Below are 7275 nucleotides of genomic sequence, written 5' to 3' on the forward strand. Positions count from 1 at the left end.
GCCTTTGACCTTGAGTTCTTGCATTAATGCCTGCACACAGCCAGACAGGGATATCACGCACGCACTCGGCTCATCTCCTGGGGTTTCGCTTTCTTCTGCCCCTGAATAATGGCAGCTTTGTCCTCCAGTAAATGAAGGAGCAGCCAGTTTATTGCAGGCCCAGCTTGTTCGCAAAGATAAACCCAGTGAAAAATGTCACCTGCTGATTTGATCCGCCCCGTGTGCCACTTTAGCAGCTGCTCCATCCCCAACACCCATTATCATCAAACAGGTGGAATAAAAGGAGTGTGTGCAGCATATATACATAAACATGAGAGCCGGGGGAAAGGTGGCATTTCATCTCCCAGCCCCGCAGGCCTGGCTTGGTGAGCTGCTTTGTTTAGGAGTGACAGCAGCCTAGACTGACAGCAAAGCTTCCTCCTTGCCCCCCGGGCACTGCAGCAGCCAGGGGCAGAACTCACGGGAGGCGGACGCCGGGGCCACCGCAGGGAGCCGAGCTCGGGGCACCAGGGCAGCATCCCCAGCAGTGACGGGTCGAGGGACGAGCTGGCAGAACTGCAGAGCTGTCCTGGACTTCAGTCCTGGAAGAGCTTAATGCAGGTCTGCACTGAGAGGCACCGGGGGGCTGTGTCAGTTATTACACAGATGTGGGGCAGGGGAAGGCAGAGAACAGCGAGCCCAGAACTGCCTCCCGTCTCAGCTATCACTGAAGGACTCGATTCTGTGAGCACCAGAATTCATTTAAAGCCATTTTCAAGCAGAGGCAAACAGTTTAATCCTGCTGCCCTTTGGCAACCCCGCTTTGATTTCTCACTGAAGTCCCGAAATAAATGGAAGGCTTGGATTCAGCTCCGCAGAACGCAGACTGGAAAGCCGGGTGATAAATTACCTTTGCAAACACGAAGGATTCACCTGGGACAGTGCTATTACCTAGTAACCAGGAAGCAACCGCGGGTTATCAGCGTCACATCTCGCTTGTGCGAGCGCGGCTTTCACCTCCGCTGCGAGTGTGTGGGAGACACCAGCGCTCTTGTTACTCCCAAAGCAGCTCCGGTGGCCTCAGCCGTGGGGCGATGTCGGAGCAGTCGCAGCAGCGGTGGCTTTCTGAGGCTTGGCAGCTATCTGCAGCCCTCCTAGGGTGTTTAAATTTACTGTCATCATTAAGGACAAAGACACGAATGTCAAACGCGAGGCATCCTGTAATGGATTTAACGCGGGCTGGAGAGGAGTTAACTGAAATGCAGAGCATTCGTCTTGCTTTAAGTAATTATCCTTGCAGGAAGGATACTGCTACCAAGAGCAGGTCTGCTGTAATTTCTGACACCTTCCTCCTGACCCCTCTCCTATTTAAAATTTCTGGCTAGTTTTACAGAAAGGAAGGCAAGACTGGCTCATTAACGAAGGTACAAAGAATAACTACGGTAGGTTGGGATGGAGTCCACACGGTAATCAAAACACGGCTTTGTAGTTAGCACCGAATTCCTGCTGTCTCAATTACGTTTGTGGAGCCTACCCCGTGCTGCACGCAGCTCTGCTGTGGGGAGACTTTTCTTTGTGCCTTATTGGCTGCGCGGAGTGGTACTGTGAAAGCAGTTTCCTTGACAACATTTTTTTTTTTTTTAATGGAATCTTTTTTTCTTGCCCCGCTCCATGGCCGCAAGATCAGGCCTGACTTTGAATCCCGGTTGCAAAGACACCGCGAATACGAATGAGTGCCACACACCGAGGAACGCCCCAAAAGCCTGCCCGTGAGCCAGGGCCCCCGTCCCAAGCAGCGCAACCAGATAAGGGTGGTAACAGATGAAATAGTTGCAAACAGCCACTGTGATTATCATAAAGTTGTGCGTTTTGTAGCTCTTCCTGCAGCTTTGACACCATTTCACTACCGCTCATCTTGTTTTCAGTGTACAGGGAGGAGAGGAGGCAGGAGATCTGTCCTGTAAGCACCAGGCCGAGCTGTTCCTGCAGGGGTCACGCAGCAGGTGCCCCGCACACAACACACCCCCGCTGCTCCTCCAAGGCTCCGGCCCCCCCACCTCCAGGCAGCAGCCCAGGAGTCCGATCTGCGTTTCATCCCCCCCGCACCTGATTCGACAGCAGGAGACCCGCTGCGTGCCCCACTGCCCCCGGGCAACAAAAAATCACACATCAGAAGTAGCGACAGATCTCCCAGATGCTCCCCTCCCTGCCAAACGCCGAGTGGTGGGGCTGAAGCGTTCTGCGGGAACGCGTCGATCCCAGCATCGCTCCCAGAATAGCAGGAGGCTCGCCCGCACCCCTGGGGCTTTGCTCTGCTACCCGAAGCTGGCAGGCAGCGGGGCTGAGCAGCTCGGGGAACCGCAAGTCAACAACCTGCTGCATCTGCGTGAACGCTTCCCTCCAGCCCGATGGGTTCTGCCGTCCTTTTCCCTAGGGAAATTTCCTACTTCAGTCCTAAAGCTGATTATATTCCACGGAGGAACGTCCTCTCCCTTTTAGTGCTTAAAATTGAAATTTGGAATCGAAACGGCAGCAAATCACCAACAAAGCAGCACAAGACTCGGGCTGCATGCAGAATCGTCTGCAGCAGAAGGCACCCCAAAGCACCGAGTGCAGTGGGTTGGAATAACCAGCTCAGCAAGACCGTGCCACCCAGCAAGCTAATGATCCAACAGCCCTTCGGATAACAACAAGGACAATACAAAACAGAAACAAAACAGTAGCCCAGGAAGGTCAGCAGCTCTGCGCGCACGGCCTTGCCAAAGATAACGCAAGGGCTTTCTGAGTATTATTTCAGCCAGGGGATCGTGCTGTGCTCTCCATTCTCTGCAAAACACTGCAGATGTCAGTAGCTCCAGCTCCCCTGCCTTGCTGGGGGCAGGGGGCCTTTCACAACATCGCATCCTCCAGCTCCCTGCGTGCGCATCCCCTCAGGGTGCTTGTCAGGGAGAGAATCCTCTCAATAAAGGACTCCAGTCATCAGCATTCAGCCAGCCTTCCCACCCTGCTTCCCACCAGAGTGGCTTCAGGAACCAAAGAAAAACATCCTGGACCAGATTCATCCCCTCCGCTGACTCCTCGTGCAGCCCTAGAGGAGCCGTGTTACTACTCAGTGCGTTTGGTTTCCCTCACTGGACAGAGGAAGAAGCAATCCCTTACCTGTTTCTTCTTCCCCCGCGAGTTCTTCTAATTCATCCGCAGGCTTGGATCAGGGACTTTCCTCTGGTGTTGACTCTCGGTGTCCCTCGTTTGTCTCCATCTACAGAGTTAAGCCCTGTAAGAAAGGGCACAGACATAGGCACCTCAAATTCTAGCTATCCTGCCAGCAGCCACTGCCAAAACAAAGAAGCTTCTCTAGCAGCCTCTGAATCTCCCCCATGGCCGTTTCCTCAGGAGGCAAGCTCCTTGCCAGTCACAGGAGTGCTCAGATGCTCACGTTACCTGGGAGCACACCCCTGAAACGAGGCTCTGCTCAGCGGGCAAACAAAGTGCCCAAGCCCAGAAGTGGAGCTCCTGTGCTGGATGGCCTGGAGGCAGCTTTCAGCATCTGCGCCAACAACCCGGTCAGGTAACCAGCAACTCTGAGACGGCCTCGTCCCCTGTGCGCGCTCTCCTACCGACCAGCAGGAGCAGGACCTGGACCACGTACACGGCCTGAAAGGCAATTAAGGTCACTCGCATCACGTCACTGGTGACAGTGAGTTAAGTTCTGACCCAGCAGGCAATGAGGACAAGGAAGGTCCTAGGCCTTAGCTCCTCTGGGGTGGGATTTTTGTTTTCAAACTAGGGATACAAATATTTAACACAGGACTGCCATGGAAAACAATGTCCGTATAGCTCTTGGACAGTCGAAAATGAAAGGTGTTCCAGCTACACCTGTGAAAAGCATCATTTTTTGTCCCTTTGGGGCAATCCACTCCCCAGAGCCTAGCAACACACTGCTGAGCTCAGCTGCAAATAATTGTGTGCTCCAAGTGCCCCAGCTTCAGCAGCCTCCCTGGCCTTGTCAGGGAGCATCACAACCCAAAGCCATCACTCCCACCACCTTTAGCAGGTACACGAACATTTTTTCTAGCGGTGCCACTGCCCCTCCACGGCAGCAGCAGGTCTGAAGCACCCTCAGCACACTACTTCAAGATCTGTTTTACTCACACAGCTGTTCTCCCTGTCCCCCAAGAAACACGTACTTAAATGCTCTCCTGAGATCCACAGAACGGATTTGCAAGTGTTAAGACCAAGGGAAATGATTCATAACTTTTAACTAAAAGAATTGTGCTTCTGTAATAGCGTATAGCCACGACTCCTGCAGTTCCTTTACCAACACAGGTACCCCACTCTGCTTATTCCTAGTTGCCCCAGAAGCACCATCTGAAGTCACATAAATACGCATGCGACGGAGTTACCTCCAATTAGAGGAAGTATTACTACCTGAGCTTGCCTAGATGTGAGTGAAAAGAACTACCAAGAGAAATAAGTAACTCATACAGGAATATCTCAATTCCAATGAAGCATGTCATTTCTTTTCATACTGACTAGCCTTTGGTTAACACGCCGTTTTACTTCTGTGCACAGTAACCAAAAGGGTAAAAACCTTCAACCAAGAGCTTGGTGTTAAAAAAAAAACAAAACAAACCTACACAAAGACATCCTCACAGAAAGAGGAGATGAAAGCTGACAGTTACTGCTTTCAGTCTTATGGCCAAAGTGGTTTATTATCTCACTGCCAAGAGGGACCGAAAATTTGTTCTCGTACACTAATGGGAAAATCTGATAAATATTAGAAACACGATGCCGATTTGCAAGTAACTTATTTCTTTCATGGCAGCAAAGCAAAGCTGATCGGATTGTTATCTGTGAAGCCCAGAAAATAGCACCTTAGTGTCACTTAAAGAAATTATGCACATCATCTCAGTGGCGTTCCACTACCAAAGAGGGGAACTGACTGGGATCCAGGACTCCAGAAACTCGCTCATTGTTACCCCAGAACAATAACCCAATTCAAACTCTGCCAGGTGACACGGTGTCTAGTCTTGTCCAGGGCACAAGAGTACGTTTGTACAAATCTTTGCCTGTTCTCAGGAACACTAGCAGGAATTATTTTCTTTATATATATTTTTATATATATATATATTTGAAAAAAGGTACGTTTACATGTTTTCATGTTTTTAAACAGTGGTTGTTGTCTGCAGCATTGCTCTGTTCTCAGAAGTGGAACAGTGTTTCCCAGTAGTTACGAAGCCCCCCAACCAGTTCAGACCATGTGGCATTGAATGACGCCTAGGGATACACGGGGCACGGACAAACTTGTCCAAAGGCCTTTACAGATGAGACCAAAGAAAAACATTTAGCATTAATGACCTGCAATAAATTCATTAAGAGCCAGAGGGAAGAGACATTTTACTGCAAGAACTTTATTGCACTACGTTCAAGTGCTGAACCAAATATCGTGCCTACTGGACATTGGTCACAATTACGTTCCCCCGTTTGTGTCTACGCTGCATGACAGCCTGCACTTTTCAGTATTTTTTCCTCAATTAAGGCTGCAGAGTCACGGTATATAATTAGTACATTATAAATCAAGAGTAAAACTAGGGGGAAGAATGCAAAGTTATACATACAGCATGTAAAATATATATATATTTTAACTGATCTTCAGAAGGGCTTGGGGTTGTTTTTAATCCAGCTCCACACCTTCCCCTGCAATCAAGCTTCTGTCAAATTGGCTTAATCTACCAGTATTTCACTTTACTAAGAACACCGATTTTAATTTGCAAAAACAGTTAGAGCATTAGCTTCTAGTTTGTGAGGGGAATGTAAAAGCCAGAATTGGATACTTTCAGCGTCATCTACCTTCCCCATGGACTCAAACATTACCAGATACGTTATTTCCCTAATGTAGGCATTGACATCACAAACACTTTCTCGTCTCTTATCTATTAAAGAAATCAGAAACGTTACACATCTTAAAAGGAGGAAGGAACTTAGTACAACAGCACAACTTGAGTCAGGTGCAGACTGAGTGTTGTGGAGTGCAGTTTTCTAGCCACGGACCTCAGAAGAGGTCTGTCGGCACATCTGTAAAATGAGGGGCTTGACGAGTACCATTATTCTTTGCTTAAATTTATAAAACCCCTCCCAGGAATAGCATTCTAGAAGCCCATTACTTGTTTTCTGAAAGTGTTGATGCAGTTAAGCTGCAAATTAAAACCAGAACTCTAGAACAGGAAGAAATCCCGTGAAGGCAGTTCGTTTAGCCAGCAGCTGAGGTATTGGTAAAAGACGGGTACCAGTCTACGCCCACTACAGGCACAGACAAACAAAAGCCTTTGGTGTTCCACAGCAAAGTGTCACAGGAGAGTACGACCCCAGCCCTGTATTCAAAGCCTTTAGTTGCTGGATATTACAACGTCAACTCGAAAGCATGAGGTGGCTACAGGGGCAGGGCACGAAGTTAAGGTCTGTTTGGTACAACTAGCCTGGCTGAAACTGCTTCGTAGAGGCTGTAAAATGACTTGCCTTGATTAATTCACAGACATCATCAATGGCCTTACAGAGAACATGGTGCCAAGTCCACACTCCAAAATCAGCGTGTTTATGGTCTGCCAATGGTAAATGCATGATAGGCATGTTGGTGTGTAACTAGAGATTCTCCCTCCAAAAGAGCCTAATAAAAAAATAACAAGGCAATCAGTGGTTAAACTGAACTGTACATGAGGGCTAGTCTGGGAAAAGACCCACACTAGGCATTTCTTCGTGGACAGCATTTCTGTGTGCATACTATCTTTACACCTCATATACAACACAAATAAGACCCTCCCCCCAAATCCTGATTTACTGTGTTCAGAAAGGCAGAGAATCTGGACAGCAGCAAAAAGCCTTTTCTTCTTCCTTATGACAGGTAAGTTGATCTCAGTTCCTTGTCTGACTTGCCCCTTGCTCACCTAGGACACTTTTGAACGCCAGTCTTCTGCCAGGATAGATTTTCTATCTAACAACAGAAAGACAATTAACATTTCAGCCAAATTCTTTGGAGAAATAAGATTTAGACACACACACAAAATCACACGCACATGCACACACACAAACACGCGCACGGAGTTAAAATCACTGTCTCCCACCAATCCGAAAAGGCCTTTATAAAGGAGATTCACCAAAGATATCAGACAACGAGTCTTCTGTTAAAGCCCACCAGGAAGTTTCTCACACCTGCAGAGTCTGAACACCATGTAGACATACAACACAAACATCACCAAATCTCTAGAACGCCCAGGCTGGGCTTAAGGCTGTCAGACTGCT

At 48.6% G+C, this 7275-nt stretch overlaps 2 protein-coding genes across 7 annotated transcripts in view; one reads left to right on the forward strand and one right to left on the reverse strand.

Moving 5' to 3' along the window:
- ADGRB2 (adhesion G protein-coupled receptor B2) overlaps window positions 1–7217 on the reverse strand; it is a 96468-nt gene extending 89251 nt beyond the window's left edge. For 3 of the 6 annotated variants that reach the window (XM_066982626.1, XM_066982624.1, XM_066982623.1), the window contains exon 1: window positions 3139–3234. The gene's annotated coding sequence lies outside the window, so the exon portion shown is untranslated. Of the gene's footprint in view, window positions 1–3138; window positions 3254–6495 lie in introns of those variants that run through there. The other 3 variants (XM_066982621.1, XM_066982625.1, XM_066982628.1) reach the window with 3 other exon arrangements.
- The window catches only part of TINAGL1 (tubulointerstitial nephritis antigen like 1), a 181908-nt gene that overhangs the window by 128466 nt on the left and 46167 nt on the right, over window positions 1–7275 (forward strand). The gene's annotated exons all lie outside the window — the stretch shown is intronic.

The sequence above is a fragment of the Anser cygnoides genome, chromosome 24, assembly GCF_040182565.1.
Source record: "Anser cygnoides isolate HZ-2024a breed goose chromosome 24, Taihu_goose_T2T_genome, whole genome shotgun sequence".
NCBI classification, from domain to species: Eukaryota; Metazoa; Chordata; class Aves; order Anseriformes; family Anatidae; genus Anser; species Anser cygnoides.